Source organism: Pseudophryne corroboree, chromosome 3 (genome assembly GCF_028390025.1).
Source record: "Pseudophryne corroboree isolate aPseCor3 chromosome 3, aPseCor3.hap2, whole genome shotgun sequence".
NCBI lineage: Eukaryota > Metazoa > Chordata > Amphibia > Anura > Myobatrachidae > Pseudophryne > Pseudophryne corroboree.
In genome coordinates, this window is record NC_086446.1 from 239480010 (window position 1) to 239503378 (window position 23369).

A 23369-nucleotide genomic window follows, 5' to 3' on the forward strand; every position below is an offset into this window, starting at 1 on the left:
CTGAACCTGCCAGGGTAACACCTGATTAAGTCAGCGCAAAAAACTGCTGCGCAAGCATTTGATGGTTATAAATTATAATGTAAGTGGCAAAGGAGTGAAAGCATATAGTACCGGGGTTCTCAAACTCTGTTGTCAGGACCCCAAACCATTTATGTATTCCAGGTCACCCAGCAGACTGGACTGACACATTTTAAAAGATCCACAAGTGGAGCAAATTATTTCACTTGTAATTCTGTGAGGAGACCTGGGAAATATGCACTGTTTGGGGTCCTGAAGACCAAGTTTGAGAATTGAGTGCATAAAGCCTGGAACCATGAAAGTCACAGGCTGCACTAAGCAATGTACTGTAACATGGCTATAGTAAATGTAACAGAACCAGTGTCCATAGATGGTAAATCCATAGACTCTGCAATAAAGATAATTGCTGCTTCAAACGAGATAGTTCCTGACTGCAACGCTGTTTATTTTTCAGCCTTTCTGTGAGAGCCAATATGACGGACAACTTATTTTTCCTTTATTATATAAACTGCTGCTTTTCCAGCATTACCTAAAACTGTGACATGTAATATTTCCTGCTCTGCAGATCCCAGCGTGTTGCGGTGAGTGTGAAAGTTTAATCTTCCTGTGGCTTGCTCCATGCCTGCAGAATGTGCAGTGAAACACCATACACCGACAATGTATAGCTGTGTAGCACCAGCGTGACTGATTTAACCCTTAGCTCTCTGCATGCTTTAATCACCTGTTCAGAGGCAATGGGTATTCTTACTGCCAAACAAGAAAGAAGTCTAGCATGCCTGCCCATTACCCAATATTAATATTTACATTCTGTGTATTTGCATATATAGTTAGGGCTACCAACCTATCTAGGCTTACTTTAAACCGGTACGTACATGGATTATAAAGGTTCTGTGGCTGATTAAAACCAGGTGAGATGCAGGCTTGAAGTCAGCCAGCCAGCCACAGAACCTGTGTAAATCATGAGTGTCCCAGTTTAAAGGGATAATATGGTAAGCCTAATACAATCCCTGAGTGTCGGACTGAGGCAAGAAGGGCCCACCGGGAAAATAGAGTGGTAGGGGCCCATGCTTAAGGATGTGGCCAGGTAACAGTGGAGGTGTGGCCAACCACCACAGAGGCCCACCTAACCGTAAGAGAGTGCATAGGGGATCATTCCGAGTTGATCGCTCGCTAGCTACTTTTTGCAGTGCTGCAATCAGATAGTTGCCGCCTATAGGGGAGTGTATTTTCGCTTTGCAAGTGTGTGAACGCCTGTGCAGCCGAGCTCTGCAAAAACATTTTGTGCAGTTTCTGAGTAGGTCTGAACTTACTCAGCCGCTGCAATCACTTCAGCCTGTCTGGTCCCGGAACTGACGTCAGACACCCGCCCTGCAAACGCTTTGACACGCCTGCGTTTTTCCAAACACTCCCAGAAAACAGTCAGTTGACACCCATAAACGCCTTCTTCCTGTCAATCTCTTTGCGATCGGCTGTGCAAATGGATTCTTCGTTAAATCCATCGCTCAGCAATGATCCGCTTTGTACCCGTACGACGCGCCTGCGCATTGCGGTGCAGGCTTAAGTCAGCCAGCCACAGAATCTGTGTAATTCATTAGTGTCCCAGTTTAAAGGGATAGTATGGTAAGCGTATCTATACGCTACATGCTAGGGGCATGTCTAGTTCCACCATAAGCATATATACTGTAGTGCTGCCCTGGGGAATTTCCTGTACCACTAGATGCTGCATATGGGCTTGATTCAATTCAGCGTGAATTGAACAGAGCCAGGAAGGAGAATGCCGGTTCCCACACCTTAAACATGGTGTTTAGTCGCGAGAACTGCCATCCTGTGACTTAAGTGCCAGGCGTGATGCTTTGTCTGGCACGCCAGTCGGGCATAACATAGCACTGAATTGAATATCTTCGGGAGCTCCTTCCCGGCTCTGTTCAGTTTACGCTGAATTAAATTGAGCCCTATATATCTATATATAGTATACTCAGTACCACTTTATGAGGTACACCTGTGCATCTGTTCGTTAATGGAAATACCTAAGTAGCCGATCATGTCGCAGCAACTCAATCCATAACAGCCAGCAGACACTGGGGGTCATTCCGAGTTGATCGCATGTAGCAACTTTTTGCTGCTTGTGCGATCAACCTGATGCCACCTATGGAGGAGTGTATTTTAGCATAGCTGGGCTGCACAAGCGTTTGCAGCCTGCTATGCTAAAAAAGTTTCTAGCAAAACAAGACCAGCCCTAGACCTACTTACCATTTGCGACGGATCCAGCGATGCAGGTCCCGGATTTGACATCAGACATCTGCCCTCAAAACGCCTGGACACACCTTCATTTGCTGGACCACACCCGGAAAACGGTCAGTTGACACCCCAAAACGCCTTCCTCCTTTCAATCTTCTTGCGGTCGCTGGACCAGAATCTCTAAGGAATGATTCCAGCACCTTGTTGAATCCATGCCATGAAGAATTCCTGCTGTACCAAGTACTACAAAGTTGGACCTATTGAAATGACAGTGGGGGTCATTCCGACCCGATCGCACGCTGCACTTCGGGTCGGAATTGTGCATGTGCCGGCTCCGCAGTGCGCCGGCGCATGCCGGATGGCCGAAGGCCGTCATTTCCTTGCGATCGCCTCTGCCTGATTGACAGGCAGAGGCGGTCGCTGGGCGGGAGGGGGTGGCACGGCGGTGCTTGGCCGCCGTTATGGGGCACGGTCCGGCCAACGCAGGCGTGGCCGGACCGTGCGGGGGGCAGACCGCAGCGGCTGCTTGATGTCACACGCAGCCGCTGCGGGCCGGGGAGCGACGAGTAGCTCCCGACCAGCAAGCTAAAGCTGCGCTGGCTGGGAGCTACTCCTACAGTGCAAAAGCGATGCTTTTGCACTTCTGTGGTGGTGGTGGGGGGGGGGGGGGGGGCGGCACTGACATGCGGGACGGGATAGCTCTGTGATGGGTGTCCCTCCGCATGTCTATTGTCATGATCGTAGCCCTGCAAAATTTTGCAGGGCTACGATCAACTCGGAATGACCCCCTATATGCACACTTATTCAGTTGTACGCAAACTTAATGATTTGTATACAACTACTATGATGGGAGGACTCAGGTCCTGCGACATCGCACACAGTGCCTCCTAAGCCGCAGTCTGATTGTCAGGCTGCGCCCATTTGGGGGCAGGGTTTGGTTGGAATTTTCTGGGAGTGCCGATGCCAGTTCCTGAATCTTCTGCCGCAGATTTACTGTCTACGGATCTGAGACGGCCATCTGAGTATGATGGCGGATGTTTTAGCAGATGATCCAATACTGTATCCTCAGACACAGCAGTGAATCACAGAAGATTTCAAGAGTTGACTATTTATACAAGATGCCTCCTGCAGCATTACCATATTTACGCTCAACAACACCTCAGTTTTGCATCCTGCACATTGGCCACCTAAGGGGAAAAAAATCTTGATTCATGCCCCTTATATTATTTGTCATTTTTCCTCCTTATAGTAATGCCCTGTACACATTATGCCACACACCGTCGTTCCCAGTACACATGCCTCACACCCGTAATGGACAATTCTCCTAGCGATGCACAGGACAGCTACAGAAATTCAAACATACTTCTCCAAAATACCAAGATTTTAGTGGGTCTTAAGCTATAGGGTAAGGCACTGCTACTAAGCAAGTATTTTGGAATATTTGGATATGGGATACTCAACCTGTAATAAAGCTTAATCAAGCATGCAGTAAGTAGCAGCCCAAGTATTGATTCATAAAGCATTAAAAGTAGAATGGTATGATTAATATTTATTTATTTATAAACAGTTTCTTATATAGCTCAGCATATTCCGTTGCGCTTTACAATTGGCATGGGTGTGTGCAGGAGCAGACACAGGGGTCCTGGGACTTTACCCCCCTCCTTCCCTGCCGCATTATGGTCTACTCTCTCCCACCCTTCACTCCCAGCCAGAATATAGACTGCCTATCTGGGAGGCCCAGGTGAGCAGTCTATGGGGGTCATTCCGAGTTGTTCGCTCGGTATTTTTCTTCGCATCGCAGCGATTTTCCGCTAACTGCGCATGTGCAATGTTCGCACTGCGACTGCGCCAAGTAAATTTGCTATGCAGTTAGGTATTTTACTCACGGCATTACGAGGTTTTTTCTTCGTTCTGGTGATCGTAGTGTGATTGACAGTAAGTGGGTGTTTCTGGGCGGAAACAGGCCGTTTTATGGGAGTGTGTGAAAAAACGCTACCGTTTCTGGGAAAAACACAGGAGTGGCTGGAGAAACGGAGGAGTGTCTGGGCGAACGCTGGGTGTGTTTATGACGTCAAACCAGGAACGACAAGCACTGAACTGATCGCAGATGCCGAGTAAGTTTGAAGCTACTCAGAAACTGCTAAGAAGTGTCTATTCGCAATTTTGCTAATCTTTCGTTCGCAATTTTGATAAGCTAAGATTAACTCCCAGTAGGCGGCGGCTTAGCGTGTGCAAAGCTGCTAAAAGCAGCTTGCGAGCGAACAACTCGGAATGACCACCTATGTCCAAAGCAAAAGCTGGAGGAGGGGAGAAGTCCTAGAGCAGCACCCTGTGTCTGCTCCCGTGCACGCCTCTGACAATTGCAACAACAGTAATAGAACAAAACTGGGTAAAAAAAGACAGTCATAGCGGTGGGAAGGCCCTGCTTACAAGCTTACAATCTATCGGGAAATAGGCATTGATACACAAGGATAGGTGCTACTCAGTGGCGTAACTACTGCCCCCGCAGTCCTCGCGGTGGCTTGGGGGCGAGGGGCTGCGGGGGCGCCACTGACTTAGAACAGATTGACATGCGGACGAGCGTCCGCATGTCAATCTGCGGTCTCCTCTCCCTCCCTGCTGTGTTGGAGGGACACGGAACGCACATCGCGCGTCTCTCCTGTGTCCCTCCCTGGCTCTCCCCCGGCCGGTCTAAGGAAGTGCCGTTCGTGAGCTCTGATTGGCTCACGAACCGGCACTTCCTTTATTAGACCAGCCGGGGGGAGAGCCAGGAGGGACGCAGGAGAGACGTGTGATGCGTTCCGTGTCCCTCCAACACATGGGGGGGAGCAGGCACTTGGGGCATATACCTGGCACTGCAGGCATATACCTGGCACTGGGGGGCATATACCTGGCACTGTGGGGGGAAGATCTGGCACTTGGGGCATATACCTGGCACTGTGGGGGGCAGATCTGGCACTGGGGGCATATACCTGACACTGTGGGGGGAATATCTGGCACTGGGGGCATATACCTGGCACTGTGGGGGGCAGATCTGGCACTGGGGGCATATACCTGGCACTGTGGGGGGCAGATCTGGCACTGGGGGCATATACCTGGCACTGTGGGGGGGGAAGATCTGGCACTGGGGGCATATACCTGGCACTGTGGGGGGCAGATCTGGCACTGGGGGCATATACCTGGCACTGTGGGGGGAAGATCTGGCACTGGGGGCATATACCTGGCACTGTGGGGGCAGATCTGGCACTGGGGGCATATACCTGGCACTGTGGGGGCAGATCTGGCACTGGGGGCATATACCTGGCACTGTGGTGGCAGATCTGGCACTGGGAACATATACCTGGCACTGTGGGGGGAAGATCTGGCACTGGAGGCATATACCTGGCACTGTGGGGGCAGATCTGGCACTGGGGGCATATACCTGGCACTGTGGGGGCAGATCTGGCACTGGGGGCATATACCTGGCACTGTGGGGGCAGATCTGGCACTGGGGGCATATACCTGGCACTGTGGGGGGAAGATCTGGCACTGGAGGCATATACCTGGCACTGTGGGGGAATATCTGGCACTGGGGGCATATACCTGGCACTGTGGGGGAATATTTGGCACTGGGGGGAGCAGGCACTGAGGGGGCATATGTGGCACTGTGGGGGAATAATTGGCACTGGGGGGAGCAGGCAATGAGGGGGCATATGTGGCACTGGGGGGTATATGTGGCACTGGGGGCATGTACCTGGCACTGTGGGGGAATATTTGGCACTAGGGGCATATACCTGGCACTGTGGGGGAATATCTGGCACTGGGGGCATATGTGGCACTGGGAGCATGGCCCTAGCAACAAGCACTACCCCCTAGCAACGAGCATGACACCCAGTGCATGAAACCCCTGGCAACGAGCATGACACCCTGAGCATGAAAACCCCTGGCACCGTGCATGGAACCAAGAGCATGAAACCCCTGGCAACGAGCAGGTAATTTAAAAGTAATTAGAAGCCTTACTGTAGAACTTAATGTGTAATGGGCATTACGGTGTGTGTCATAATGTATCAGGCATTACGGTGTGTTGTATACTATATCACGGGCATTGTGGTATGTGGTATAATGTCTCAGGATCATTGTGGTGTGTGTCATACTGTGTCACGGACATTGTATGTGCTATCATGTATCAGGGGCATTGCAGTGTGTAGCATAATGTATAACGGGTATTGCGATTCCTGTCATAATGTGTCACAGGCATTACGGTGTGTGGCATAATGTGTCTGGGGCATTACAGTGTGTGCATATTGTGTCATGTGCATTATTGTGTGTGGAATAATGTCTAAGGGCCATTGCAGTATGTGGAATAATGTATACTGGGCATTACTATAAGGAGGAAAAATGACAAATAATGTAAGGGGCATGAATCAGGATTATTTTTCTTTCCTGTGGTGGCCAACGTCTGGGCGTGCAGGTTGCAAAACTGGGATATAAGGTAGTCTTTTCCTGCAATGCCACGCCCTCCATGCAAAGCCACGCCCATTTCGACAAGGCCACACACCCTTTTTTTTGCCAGGGCGCACTTTTCTACCTTTGCTAGTGCCACCTACGGGGGTATGGGGGGGGGGGGGGGGGGTGGCGCCGAAGGATTTTTTGGCTTGGGGGAGAAAAATTTCTAGTTACGCCACTGGTGCTACCTATTGCATAATGGTCCTGTTAGTTTGCAGAGGTTCTTAATGGGCTGTATAATATGGTCACCCAGCAATGTTGGCCAAGGGTAAGGATGGTTGAAAAGTTAAAAAAAGACAAAATATGTGAAATTATGTGTGGACTGTGCAGAAAGGATGTCATTGGAAAAGGAAGCATTGAAGGATATGTGGGTGGGTCCGGAATTTGATAAGCTTGCCTGGAGTTTTCAGGGAACATTTGAAGGTTTGGAGACTAGAGGTGAGTCTTATTGTGCGTGGGAGGGCATTCCACAGAGTGGGTACAGCCCGGAGAAAATCCTATTATTTTGAGTGGGAGCAAGCAATGCGTGTGGATGAGAGATACAGATCTTAAGCAGAACAGAGAGGTTGGGTAGGGAAATATTTTGAGATGAGTGAAGAGATGCATGTTGGTGCAGTTTGGTTAATATCCTTGTATGTAAGTAAGGACCTTACTTGTAAGTAATATCCATTGTGTCAGCAATTCTCATACCCATTTATATTGGGTTGTTCCCAAAAGCTCACCAGTCAGTGTTCCCAATGGGACAGAGGAGAAGGTTCAAATCCCCATGTGCACTTTACACCTTGTGGCTTGCTGTATACGGGAGACCGTGGGAGCTACAGCCTTGTGAATCTCCCTTGCAGCGGCTGTCAGACGGGGTTGGTCGGAGCCGTTGCTACACCAGCATGCAGTCCTAGCAAGAGATAAACCCAGCGTGTATGAGAGCGCCCACTGCTTCTGCAATCGTTATCCATAGGGCGTGGCTATTTACTCAGAAGCACAGATGTCAACACACACACACACACACACACACACACACACACACCAAATAATAGTATTTTAATACCTACCGGTAAATCCTTTTCTCTTAGTCCGTAGAGGATGCTGGGGATGCTTCAAGAACCATGGGGTATAGACGGGATCCGCAGGAGACATGGGCACACTATAACACTTTGAATGGGTGTGAACTGGCTCCTCCCTCTATGCCCCTCCTCCAGACTCCAGTTATAGGAACTGTGCCCAGGGAGACGGACATTTCGAGGAAAAGGATTTATTTAATTATTTTAACAAAGGTGAGATACATACCAGCTCACACCACTAACACGCCGTACAACATGGCATTCAACAACAACGCATGCAACGGCATGACCAACAAGTCACAGAGTGACTAAACTCAACACGACATGAGCGTAACTATAATAAAACTGCAGATACAGCCTGCACTGGGACGGGCGCCCAGCATCCTCTACGGACTAAGAGAAAAGGATTTACCGGTAGGTATTAAAATCCTATTTTCTCATACGTCCTAGAGGATGCTGGGGATGCTTCAAGAACCATGGGGTTTATACCAAAGCTCTAGAACGGACGGGAGAGTGCGGATGACTCTGCAGCACAGATTGACCAAACAAGAGGTCCTCCTCAGCCAGGGTATCAAACTTGTAAAACTTTGCAAAGGTGTTTGAACTCAACCAAGTAGCAGCTCGGCAAAGTTGTAACGCCGAGACTCCCCGGGCAGCCACCCAGGATGAGCCCACTTTTCTGGTAGAATGGGCTTTCACAGATTTTGGTAACGGCAATCCTGCCGTAAAATGCGCCTGCTGAATCGTATTACAAATCCAGCGCGCAATAGTCTGCTTAGAAGCAGGAGCCCCAATCTTGTTGGGAGCCCACAGGACAAACAGAACCTCTGTTTTCCTAATCTGCGCTGTTCTGGCGACATAGATCTTCAAAGCTCTGACCACATCGAGAGACTTTGACTCCGCCAGGGCGTCAGTAGCCACTGGCACCACAACTGGCTGGTTAACATGAAATGATGAAACCACTTTTGGCAGAAATTGCTTACTAGTTCTCAACTCCGCTCTATCAGCATGGAAAATCAAATAGGGGCTTTTGTGAGACAAAGCCGCCAACTCAGACACTCGCCTTGCAGACGCCAAGGCCAACAACATGACCACTTTCCAAGTAAGGAATTTTAACTCAACCTTGCGCAAAGGTTCTTGATTGCAAGAATTGCAACACCACATTAAGGCCCCATGGTGACACTGGGGGCACAAAGGGAGGTTGGATGTGCAGCACGCCTTTCACGAAGGTCTGAACTTCTGGAAGGGAGGCCAATTCTTTTTGAAAAAAGATCGATAAGGCCGAAATCTGTACTTTAATAGAGCCTAACTTTAGGCCCGCCACCACACCTGCTTGTAGGAAATGGAGCAACCGCCCCAGGTGAAATTCTTCCGTAGGAGCCTTCTTGGATTCACACCAAGACACATATTTTCTCCAAATACGGTGGTAATGCTTTGCCGTTACTTCTTTACTAGCCTGAAGAAGTGTAGGAATGACTTCCCTGGGAATACCCTTTCGGGCTAGGATTTGGCGATCAACCACCACACCATCAAACGCAGCCACGGTAAGTCCTGATACACGCACGGCCCCTATTGTAACAGGTCCTCGCAAAGAGGAAGAGGCCAGGGATCTTCTATAAGTAACTCCTGAAGATCTGGATACCAGGACCTTTTTGGCCAATCTGGAACAATGAGGATCGCCTGAACCCTTGTTCTTCTTATAATTTTTATCACCTTCGAAATGAGAGGAAGTGGATTGAACACACAGACCGACTGAAACACCCACTGTGTCACTAGGGCTTCCACCTCTATCGCCTGAGGGTCCCTTGACCTGGAACAATATTTCTGAAGTTTCTTGTTGAGGCGGGACGCCATCATGTCCACTTGAGGAACTCCCCAACGACTTGTCACTTCTGCAAAGACCTCTTGATGAAGACCCCACTCTCCTGGATGGAGATATTGTCCGCTGAGGAAGTCTGCTTCCCAGTTGTCCACTCCCGGAATGAAGACCGCTGCCAGAGCGCTGGCATGTCTTTCCGCCCAGCAAAGAATCTTCGTGGCCTCGGCCATCGCCGCTCTGCTCTTTGTTCCGCCCTGGCGGTTTATGTACGCCACTGCTGTCACGTTGTCTGACTGAATCAAGACCAGCAGACCTCGAAGAAGATGTTCTGCTTGCAGTTTGCTGTTGTGGATGGCTCTTAATTACAGAATGTTTATGTGTAGACAAGCTTCCTGACTTGACCACTTTCCCTGAAAGTTTCTTCCCTGTGTGACTGCTCCCCAGCCTCGGAGGCTTGCATCCGTGGTCACCAGGATCCAATCCTGAATCCCGAATCTGCGTGCCTCCAGAAGGTGAGAACTGTGCAGCCACCACAGAAGGGAAATTCTGGTTCTGGGAGATAGAATTATTTTCCGGTGCATGTCCAGGTGAGACCCGGACCACTGGTCCAACAGGTTCCACTGAAACACCCTGGCATGGAACCTGCCATACGGAATGGCCTCGTAGGCCGCCACCATCTTCCCCAGCAACCGAGTGCAGTGAAGAATTGACACCCTTGCCGGTTTCAGAATCTGTTTTACCATGTTCTGTATTTCCAAAGCTTTTTCCAGTGGAAGAAAACTCTGTAATTCTGTATCCAGAATCATACCCAGGAACGACAGCCATGTCGTTGGATCCAACTGTGATTTTGGCAGATTTAGGAGCCAACCGTGTTGTTGCAGAATCGTCAGTGAAAGGGCAACATTCTTTAACAATTGCTCCTTGTACCTCGCCTTTATGAGGAGATCGTCCAAGTACGGGATAATTGTGATTCCCTGCTTGCGCAGGAGAACCATAATTTCCGCCATTACTTTGGTGAAAATCCTCGGAGCTGTGGACAGACCAAACAGCAACGTCTGAAATTGGTAATGACAATCCTGCATAGCAAATCTCAGGTAAGCCTGATGTGGAGGATATATGGGGACATGTAAGTAGGCATCTTTTATGTCGACCGACACCATAAAATCCCCCTCCTCTAGACTGGAGATCACTGCTCGTAGGGACTCAATCTTGAACTTGAATTTTTTCAGAAAGAAATTGAGGGATTTTAGGTTTAGAATCGGTCTGACTGAGCCATCCGGCTTCGGGACCACGAACAGGCTCGAATAAAACCCTTCCCCCTGCTGAGACGGGGGTACCGTGACAATTACTTGATTTTGACACAACTTTAGTGTCGCAGCGCTTACTATCTCCCTGTCCGGAAGAGAAGCTGTTAAGGCTGATTTGAAAAATCGGTGAGGGGGCACGTCTTGAAACTCTAACTTGTACCCTTGGGATACTATGTCTACTATCCAAGGATCCAGGTCTGAGTGCACCCAGACCTGACTGAAGAGCCTGAGACGTACCCCCACTGGTGCGGACTCCCGCAACGGAGCCCCAGCGTCATGCGGTGGATTTGGTAGAAGCCGGAGAGGACTTCTGCTCCTGGGAACTTGCCACAGCCCGTGACCTTTTTCCTCTTCCTCTCCCCCTCGCAGCAAGGAAGGAGGACCCACGTCCTTTTTTTAATTTGTTGGGCGGAAAGGACTGCATCTGATAGTGAGGCGATTTCTTCTGCTGTGCAGGAACATAAGGTAAAAAAGACGACATACCCGCTGTAGCCGTAGAGACCAGGTCAGTTAGTCCGTTACCAAACAAGACCTTACCGTTAAACGGTAAAGACTCCATTGCCTTCTTAGAATCCGCATCAGCATTCCATTGATGAATACACAATGCTCTCCTAGCAGAGACTGCCATGGCATTGGCCCTTGATCCCAAAAGGCCAATATCCCTTACTGCTTCTTTTAAATATGCTGCAGCGTCCTTGATATGACCCAAGGTCAAAAGCACACTATCCCTGTCTAGGGAATCTACCTCCGATGACAAGTTATCCGCCCACTTTTCAATAGCGCTACTCACCCATGCCGCAGCAACAGCGGGTCTGAGTAGCGACCCTGTAGTGACATAAATGGACTTCAGGGTATTTTCCTGCTTACGATCCGCAGGATCCTTCAGGGCTGCCGTGTCAGGGGACGGAAGCGCTACCTTTTTGGACAAACGCGACAAAGCTTTATCTACCGTGGGGATTGACTCCCAGCTGTCCCTGTCCCCAGAGGGGAACGGATATGCCATTGGAATTCTTTTGGGAACATGTACCCTTTTGTCGGGATTTTCCCAAGCTTTTTCAAAAAGTGCATTCAGTTCATGAGAGGTAGGAAACGTTACCGTAGGTTTCTTGCCTTTAAACATACAGACCCTCGTATCAGGAACAGCAGGGTCCTCAGTGATATGTAATACGTCTTTTATCGCCACAATCATGTACTGAATACTCTTAGCCAGTTTTGGATGTAATCTGGCATCACTATAGTCGACACTGGAATCAGAGTCCGTGTTGGTATCCGTATCTGCTATTTGGGCAAATGCAAGTTTCTGCGACCCCAAAGGGGTCTGGACCTGTGACAAAGCATCCTCCATGGATTTCTTCCATGTCTGGTTCTTAGACTCAGATTTATCAAACCTCTTAGCCAACTTAGTCACATTCGTATTTAAAACACTCAGCATATTGACCCAATCATCTGTCGGCGGTGCCGACACTGTCACTCTCACAGAACTGTCAGTCCCCACGCCAGCCTCCTCCTGGGAAGAGCATTCAGCCTCAGACATGTCGACATACACACGTACCGACAGCCACAAACACACTGGGCTATAGGGGACAGACCTACAGCTGAGCCTGTTAGAGAGACACAGAGAGAGTTCTGCCAGCTCACACCCAGCGCCTATCCCGGTTCTGAAGTCAGCAATAATACTGCCCAGACCTGCTAGCGCTTTTATCAATATATATAATTCACCAATTATGAGTGCCCCCCTCCCCCCCCCCCCGTTTTGCACCCTACTGCTTACACAGCAGTGTGGAGGATCAGGGCCAGCGTCTCTGCTGGTGAGAGCTATGCGGCTAAGCCCCGCCGCCCGACATGGCGCGCTTAGGTTCCGCTCAAAAATCTTTATACTGGCGGAGGTCCCTAACAAGTGCCTGCGGCACTGTTATATTGCTTGCCAGTGTATTTGCGGCCCCCCATGCTGCCCAGGGCGCCCCCCCTGTGCCCTGCACCCTGTAGTGCCGTGAACTGTGTGGGAGCATGGCGCGCAGCGCGGCAGCTGCGCGGTACCTCAAGCCGTCTTCTGCCGTCACTGAAGTCTTCTGATCTTCACATACTCACCCGGCTTCTATCTTCAGGCTTTGTGAGGGGGGGTGACGGCGCGGCTCAGGGAACAAGCAGCTAGGCATACCATAGTGATCGAACCCTCTGGAGCTAATGGTGTCCAGTAGCCTAAGAAGCAGAGCCCTTGAACTTTAAAAGAAGTAGGTCTGCTTCTCTCCCCTCACTCCCACGCTGCAGGGAGCCTGTAGCCAGCAGGTCTCCCTGAAAATCAAAAACTAAATAAAGTCTTTTTCTGAGAAACTCAGGAGAGCTCCTCAGTGTGCCTCCAGTCTCGCTGGGCACAGAATATAACTGGAGTCTGGAGTAGGGGCATAAAGGGAGGAGCCAGTTCACACCCATTCAAAGTCTTATAGTGTGTCCATGTCTCCTGCGGATCCCGTCTATATACCCCATGGTTCTTGAAGCATCCCCAGCATCCTCTAGGACGTATGAGAAAGTATTATTTTTTATTTGGTTACCCATTTAATATGTTAGTCTTACACTCCAGAAACACAATAATGGCACCCTGGGGGCAGGAGCATATTAAGAAAGGAGGGGTCCTGTGTGCAGTCTCCATCCTGGGGGTAAATTTACTAAGATGGGAGTTCTATTTAAGATGGGATGAAGCCCATAGCAACCAATTAGATTCTACTTCTCATTTATCTAGCACCTTCTAGAAGATAATATCTGGATTCTGATTGGTTGCTATGGGCAACATCCCATCTTAAATAGAACTCTCATCTTAGTAAATTTACCCCTTGGTCCCTTCTCTCAGTGGACTGATAAGGACTATTGTTCTGGTATGAACAATATATAAAGCACAATCACTTCATTACTTCAAATGAAGCTAATATACTACACTTGTAGATGCTCACTTCTCACAATTCCAAATTTGCACCAAAGGGCTGCGAAGCCTACAAAATGGGAGCCAGTTGCCACCCAAGACCAATAGGGAAGTGTTTTCATTTATTTATCTTCATCACTATTAATACATATTTTTCTTTCTGTTTATCATTTGTACTGAATACAGAGGAATATCTATACAGGTTGTCTAAAAGTTTTATCCTCCTCATTCTTTTGGGTCCAGTGGCTATGTCGCTTCCAGAGTCCAATCACTCTACTATCTGGCAATGAATGAGGCGGTTTTGAGGATATGCACTATGAAATTTGGCCAGTTGCCCATCACAGGCTACAATATCACATGACTTCTGGTCAGCTTTAGAGAGGCAGTCACCCAATAAAGCCACAATGCATGATTTATCATTTTAATTTAGCCATATTTAAATGATGTGCAATCATGCAATGTACTGTTACTTTTGCTTATATCCATTTATGAGGTAAGCTAGTCAGACATTTAACTGCTTTTTTCTTTGTCTCTACTTCAGTTTGTCCACTGTGTTGTAATTCATGCAAAATACAAGCACCTATTAACTTGTAAAAGTAGAGCATAGAAGAGAAGGATACAAATAATCTTCATGAAGACAAGTATATTTTAACCTAGTTAGCTGCATATATAATTAAATGCACACAAACACTGAAACACCATTTAGTTATAACTGAAGTACGGTTTAGGTGATGTAATACTTAAAATTTATATTTACATAGAGGATGATGGCAGATAAGAACCACTTGGCCCGTCTACTTTGCCCAAAGCACGCGCACATACACATTAGGGTAAATATTTTTTTATTTTTTATTTTTTTATGGGGCCAATGGAACTACCAGTATATTTCTGGATTGTGGGAGAAAACCGGAGTACTTGGAGGAAACCCACGCAAGCATGGGGAGCATATACAGACTCCACACAGGACCTTGGTGGGAATCGAACCCATGACCTCAGTGCTGTGAGTTATAATGCTAACCATTACACCATATTGATGCCAACAGTAAAACTCTGCACCAGCAAACAAATCAGTCTTGTTGCAATAAGACAGCCTTTGACACAGATGACAATTTATTATGTTATTTTTCACCTCTGGACCACAGTCAAAAAAAATATTTTCATCCAAAAATCTCCATGTGCTGTGTCTGTGACAGTAATCCTCTGTCAAAGCGATTTACACCTTAGACAGAATGGCGATTATCTGACTTTAATAAATGTTGGGCCCACATATGGAATACGTGATATTCCAGAACAACATCTAGATACTGTAATTTACAAACTTCACATTAATCGCAAGCACACTGTTACCACTGTATGTAGCACAGCTGGGTAGAGATTTCCATCAGAGAAGACAGGACATATTTCATGACAGAAAAGAGAAGCAATGGGGGTAATTCAGAGTTGATCGCAGCAGCAAACATGTTAGCAGTTGGGCAAAACCATGTGCACTGCAGGCAAGGGTGTAGGGAGGGCGGTTCCGGTGGAGCTCGAGCTCCAGGCGCCCAAGACAGTACAGGGCGCCACAGCTTGACTTCGCTGGGGTCTCCGCCTGGCCGCAAGCAGCTCGCAGCCGCAGCTGTCAGTCACTGACAGCTGGAAGCCCGCGCTGCATCAAATTTATGCCTCCCCTCCTTCCTCCCCTCTGCTCCGTGACTTGCATGTGACGTCACGCATCACACGCACAAGCGTCTGACATCATGACGTCAGACAGGCGGGGACGCGGAGACGGAGCAGCAGCAATCGGGAAACAGGAACGGGGCAGGTGAGTATTGCTTTTTTTTCTTTTTTTCTTTAGTGTTTGTAAGCGGCGCTACCAGGGGGCACAGCTACAGGGGGCACAAATCAGGGGGCACAATTACTCTGGGCACAGCTACAGGGGGCACAACTACTGGGGGCATAGCTACAGGGGGCACAACTACTCTGGGCACAGCTACAGGGGGCACATCTACTGGGGGCAAATCTACAGGGGGCACAGTTACAGGGGGCACAACTACTGGGTCCATAACTACAGGGGGCATAACTGTGGCCACGCCCCTTCCTATGAAGCCACACTCCTATTTTTTGCTGTGCGCCTTCTGCGCGCACTATGTTTGACCTATGGGTGTGTGTGTGGGGGGAGGGGGGGGCAAAGGAAAATTTCGCCATGGATGACACAAGGCCTAGCACTGGCCCTGGTGGCCACGCCCCCAATTCAGTACAGGGGAGGGGGGCGCTGAAACATACCTTGCTCCAGGCACCGTGACACCTTGCTACACCTCTGACTGCAGGGGGGGGGGGGGGGTAGATATAACATTTGCAGAGAGACTTAGAGTTGGGGGGGGTTATTTTGTTTCTGTGCAGAGTAAATACTGGCTGCTTTATTTTACACTGCAATTTAGATTTCAGTTTGAACACACCCGCCCAAATCTAACTCTCTCTGCACATGTTATATCTGCCCCCCCCTGCAGTGCACATGGTTTTGCCCAACTGCTAACAAATTTGCTGCTGCGATCAACTCTGAATTACCCCCAATGTGTCTTGGCATCTAGTCTAAATCTCACAATTAATGTACTGTAGCTGCGTGGTCACTTGACAATTCCAGGGTCACAATTATGCACTCAGGGGCCAAGAGGCATATGCACCCAAAGCAATTTATAACAAAATCCACAGCACTGCAAAGAGAAACATAAAAGTACAAAAACAGCAGCAACACTAAAATATAAAGGTAAAAACCTGTTCAAGCCATCTCCTAGACCAGAGGTATGCCCCATGTGGTTCACCAGCTGCTTTGTAACCACACTTCCCAACATGCCCTGCTACAGTTTTAGCAAAACAGTTACAGGGCATGATTATATGTGTAGTTCTACAGCAGCTGGAATACTTCACATTGCCAACCCCTGTACTAGACAAACATAGAAAAGAGTAAATAAATAAATAGGTACAGTACTTATGAATACTGTAGTATAGCCTAATATTCCAAGACTCAGGCATTGAGTTATTATGATGCAGACATTACGTATTGAACCAATAATAGTTTTAAAGCATTTTAACTTTGACAATAAGGCAATATTTATAATGGACACCCAAAGGTGCAGAGCAGGATGTAGCCGGGCTCCACAGAAAGTTTTTGGGACGGTCCAGTGATGCCAGTCCATTCACAGGGCCTGCAGATTGCATGCACAGTGAAGCCATCTCGAGGTCTAAAGGGCCTTGTGGTGTACCCTTCACCTCCCATAATGGCCATCCTACCGCAGTTCCACCACCCATTTACATCAAATAGCAAAATTAGGGACATATATGGATGTCAATTTTCTACTTGTAATGTGTCTGGACAGCTGTTGAATCAATTAATCGGGATGCGGTCAATTTACCTACAATCAAAATCCCGACGGTCAAAATCCCGACAACCATTGACTGACGGTCAAAATCCTGACAAGGTCAAAATCCTGACATGGTCAAAATACCGACATTTAAAATACCGACAAGGTCTAAATACCGACATTTGAAATGTCGACAGGACAAAAAGTTGACATGCGTTTTTCATTAAAACCGACTTGTTCATACTTTACCATCCCAGCGGACCTGGAGGGGAAATATAATAGTGTGCCGAGTGCAGCGAGGCACCATGTCCGAAGCATGGCGAGCGCAGTGGTACACTTATACGGTGTCCATGTCAACCTATGTCGACATACACAAAAAAACAATGAAAAGCTCGTGTTGACTTTTTGACCTGTCGACAGTTTAAATGTCGGTATTTTGACGTTGTCGGGATTTGGCCGTCGGGATTTTGATTGTAGGTATTTCATACTGATCCCAATTAATCCACTCATTGTACTGTATTTTATTATTATTTTTTAATTTGCACTGTCATATTATTATTATATAGCGCAGTAGGGAATCCACGCAATGAGGATAGCATGGTAAAAACATATTACTTATAATTGAAGATGGGCCTACCAAAATCAGCTTATTATGTAAGAGGTATGGGGAACATTTAATACATAAAGTAGTTGAATAACAATTGTATCTGCTGGTAGAGGAAGTGTGTGGCTATTGTAGGGCAGACAAAATGTCACCTGCCACAAATGAATCATTGGCAAGTGGCATTTCTGTGCAGTTACTGAGGGTGCAGCTCTGTTGGAATGAGAAGAGGTAGTGCAAGGCAGCAGCACAAAACGTGAACAAGTCACTATAGATGTCTTAATACAGTCAGTTACAGTCAACCACAACTGTCTATCGGCATTTCTCCATGGTGTTTTAACATGGTGTTTCTGATCTTCCTTGTCTTCTATCAAAAATAAAGGGATGTTCCACGGACTACTAGAGGCATTCCACATTGACTCTCTGGAACAGCAAAACACAATTTTTGCAACCATTGTTCCTGGAGAGTATTTGTTTAAATAGCAACTCTCCTTTAAACGACAAAGGATATATATTGTACTTTAATGTAGGAATTGCTACAGTCAAAATCCCAGGGTCAGTCTGGTTGAAACTGATAGAGCCATAGCCTAGACAGAAAGCCTCAACAAATCCATAGAGGCTGCTACAACAAAAATTTATTTTAGCTCTGAACTACTACAGTGCCTCCATAACTGGTTATGTGAGTGCATAAAATTTCCTCTAAATCCTTGAACTACAATCTTGTCTCTCAGACCAATTCTGTAATTGCTGTCGCCCGTATACATACTTCACCTAAACGGCATTTATGCTCTCCTACTTTGTGTATCCTTCCTTTTGTTTGCAGTATTTACAGAGAATAACAATGGGGGTCATTCCGAGTTGATCGCTCGCTAGCAGTTTTTAGAAGCCGTGCAAACGCTATGCCCCCGCCCACTGGGAGTGTATTTTAACCTAGCAGAAGTGCGAACGTTTTTATCGCAGAGTACCTGCAAAAAATTTTTGTGTAGTTTCAGAGTAGCTCAAAACCTACTCAGCGCTTGCGATCACTTCAGACTATTTAGTTCCGGAATTGACGTCACTCACTCGCCCAGCGTTCGCCCAGCCACGCCTGCGTTTTCCCTGGCACGCCTGCGTTTTTCCGAACCCTCCCCCAGTGCGACTGAAATGCATCGCTAGACCCTGTGCAAAACGGCATTGTTCGTTGTGCCCGTACGTCGCGCGTGCGCACTGCGCCGCATACGCATGCGCACAACTGCCGTTTTTTAGCCTGATCGCGGCGCTGTGAACAAATGCAGCTAGCGATCAAGTCGGAATGACCACCAATATGCGGGAAACATAAACACGTAGTAAAATGGTAAAAAAGAAGAAAAAAAACCAAAGGACTGTAAGGAGATTTTTTTTTAATTTTTTTTTACCAGAGTAATACTGAACTATGTAGAGTCGCTGTAGAGATGTGATTTGATGTAATGCTGCCTTCAACGCTTCTTTTTCCTGCAGTAAAAAGTCCACCGGGATTTTTCGCCGCTACATCAGTTGCTCATACGATATCATCATTTCTGGGTTTATGACCCGAGTGATATAATGTGCGACCATCAGTTTACACAAGGAGCCAGTAGTGGAGAAGGATCATTCGGGCTTATTCTAGCACTGTTCCACAGCCTCATGGCTCCTGCGCTCACCTGGGAACAACAGTACTTAGCAAAGTTAGTAGTGTCAATCATTAGGACACTCCTGGCAGAGAGCAAAAAAACAAGACCTGCCTCTGCTCTGCATACACATTAGAGAGTGCACAGGATTTATATGGTTTCATTCAAAAATACAAAAACAAACAAGGCAATTGAGCAAAAATACAGATTTACTTTAATCGTTAACACATTGGACACCTGCCCCCTGTAGATTAGCCATAAATGCTTACTACGACCGGAGACCAAACAAATATTTTAGAGTATTCATATCAAGAAATCAAACTCTGCAGAGACTCAAACAACCTTTGTTAAGGTGTGTTCACACGGTAAGATAAATCTGTAAGATTTTGACTATATAGTCAAAATCTTATAAAAAGTTAGTGCATATCTCAAGGTGTTATCGCACTCCCGTGGGGTCGGTGTCGTAAGGCTAGATAGACTGTGCAGGCAAGTCAATCTTGACTATCTAGTGTACTATCTAGTACAAAGTACAGTCAAAATTGGCACCTAGTCAAAATCGTACATAGACATAATCGAAAGTACAGATAGTCAAAATCAGTGCTATCTGTGCTCTGGGGGATTTCAAGGGAAATCGCACAGACAAAATCGGGCGTAGCAAGGATCTAACCACGGTGAGTTGACACCCAGAAACACCCCCTTTCTGCCAATCTTCTTGCGGCCGTCAGTGCGACTGAAAACTTCGCTAGAACCTGTGCACAACCACAACGGGCTTTGTACCCGTACGTCGCGCGCGCGCGCATTGCGGGGCATACGCATGCGTAGAAATTCAGTTTTTTTTAGCCTGATCGCTGCGCTGCGAACAACGGAAGCTAGCGATCAACTCGGAATGACCCCCCATGTGTACACACCTTTATTGTTTTCCAAAATTGTTCATTATAATGACCTTGATTTATCTAAAAATAAATTCTGACATTGTGATAAATGCTGACTTTTTGTCCTAACTCATGAGAGGGATTCAGGGTAAATTTACTTAAGGATGATTTGGGGATTTTAGTTTTGCTGACAGTTTTGCAAATTGACCATTTACTAAAGTAACAACTGAAGGCAAATCAACCATAAACCCGACTTTAGAACACTGAAGCAACTATCAAAATTTAACCATAGGCAAATATATGAGCTGCAGATTTACTAATGATCAGCTTGCAAACCGACCATCAAATGGCGACAATCACACACACACACCACACACACACACGTCCAGTACATCAGCGGGGGTCCGTGGCAGGTCGGCGGAGGGGCCTGGCACGTGCGCAGCGGGTCCAGGCAGCAGTGACAGTGAGGGAATGGCTTGCAAGCCACTAACCCACCTATCTGTGATTGGTCACGGACTCCAGTGACGTTATGACGCCGTCCGTGTCATGATGTCACTACAGGGCCGAAATATTGGTGTTTTTTTTTAATATTTCAGTTCATCAGGTATACCCGACCTGTATATGTATATGTGTATATATATATATATATATATACTGTGGAATAGCCCGGCACTCACTGGATACGATGTGCAGTAGGCCTGGGTGCCCTCCGTGGTGATGGTGATATGTAGGAAGAAATCGGCGGCACTCCAGGATTTGGTCAAACAAAACTTGTGTATTATTACATCACAAGATACAATACATGTATTGTATCTTGTGATGTAATAATACACAAGTTTTGTTTGACCAAATCCTGGAGTGCCGCCGATTTCTTCCTATATATATATATATATATATATATATATATATATCAACACCCTGGGGTTCCCCCCTATATTCTAATAACCAGCACAGTCTGAACCAGCTGGGGAGCTGACGCTATAGCAAGGGGACACACAGCGTGAGTTTACCCTGCCACATCAGCAAAAAGCTCAGGGCTGGAGCCTCTTCGAACTAAATGTACTGAGACGTGTGGCAAAATCTGGAAGCCAGGGCCACATCCCTTCCAGGAAAAAAAAATACTGTGTGCAGCACAGCACTCTGCACATGGAGACACTTGTACCCCCTAAGCAGCTGACCCGAGTCAGTACCCCGCTTAGCACCCATGGGGGTGTGGTACATTTTGTTGACATTCATAATGCTGACATGAGAATGCTGATGTCCATAATATCAACATGCAGCATACTGACATGTTTTAATGTCGACATTGGCCAACCATGTTGACACTGATGGAATGTAAACCTCATTAGAATGTCAACAAATCATCCCTGGTGGTCTAGCACTGACTTGACCCATTACAGCGCTGCCTCCTGGGTCCGACGGTCAGCATATGAGGACTTCAGGCAGATCCAGCAGTGCATCCAGGAGTTAGAATCGCTATCCCTAACACTCCCCTCCCGCAGTCTAAACCTCAGCTCCTGGTCCGTGCAGCCTGCGTTTTGCATGTCGACACAGTGAACATGTCAACATTCTGCACATATCGGCATGTTTAATTTAGAAAACAACTGTCAACACTGTGATGCCAACATTTTGACTACATACCATGAATTTGTAATCATAATATGTGGATACGTGGGATTGGCTGCAATCTTTACCTCTCACCCAGAGGAAGATGTTGGTGCGACCATTTTATGCCATGTGATAATTATGCAGATTGGACTATAACAAATGTCACATGCAAACATATATGATAAAATTATGAACTCACTTCACAGTAACACTAGTGCAGTGCAACAGAAAGAACATCTACTTATTAATGTAAAGTCTCAATAAAACTAGGCACATATTCTAATAAAAAAAAAGAAATATCTAGTTTAATTTATAGCGGTGAACCTGTAATAGTTCCCCCCTCCTCTTCATCCCTATCAATACCCACAGCACCCCTTTAGAGGGCGGATTACAAACACTACATGGAATCTGTCTTTGTAACAAAGTGCTGTTAGCAGGAGCCTAATTGGACACTGACATAATGCAGGCTCTTGAAGTCCTTTGTAGCAGCGCACGGTCTTATAGTATTCCAAACGCTGCTGCTTCCTTACCAAGCCTTTTGTGCCTTGAGCACATTGTGAACAAGTGAGACTAATACTGCACACCACTTTTTTATGGGCGCTACAGACAAAGTGTCGCCAGGATAACCCTGCGTGGAAAATTCTGAGGTGGAAGGGAACCCGTATTAATTAGCTTGGAAGACGCCAACCTCTTCACAAGTGTAATGTGAGCTGTTTTATTGGGGAAAAGTGAAACAAGCGTTACATTGCTTACGGGTAGCCCAGTAAAACAGAAGGTGATCCATACATATGTATGTTATGCTGGTTTGAAACTTTTTTTCCTAATGGTTTTCTAGGCTGAAGTCCAGAATTTTACAGTACAAAATTCCCATTATGAAGAATTCACGGTTACTAGAGCTGTAGAGTTTCAAACAGTCTCAGCTGTATTTCTAAAACACATACAGATATTTTCACCGTTCCCTCCCCATCAATCTTTTTATATTCAGACCTGTGAATAAAATGTAAGACATATAAATGCATGCATGCTATGATTCAATAACTTGCAGAAGTCCTGCAAATGGCTTCAGATTAACCTTGCAAAATAAAGAAAATAGCAAAGAAACATTTTAAGTCACATTGCCTATTCATTGTGAGATTTCCATTTAATGAGATAAACCAATATTCCAGAGAATGCAGAATATCAACTAACCAAAATCAAATGATATCACGTAGGCATGAGACACCCTGAGCCCCATGTCTCAGAGGTATAACTAGGTTACTGATAGGCTGACAATGATTTCATCCCACAAGATGGCTATTTCCACTGTGTGGCTATGACAGGTGCACTTTATCAATCCTGTCCATTCAGCATCACTTTATTCCCTGGTGCTACTCATACACACACAAAGACAACCTTAGCACACAGGAACTATTACAGATGTGTCAAACAGTGTTACATTGACAAAACAAATGTGTTCTTTATCTGAAAACAGTCACACCATGTGTAC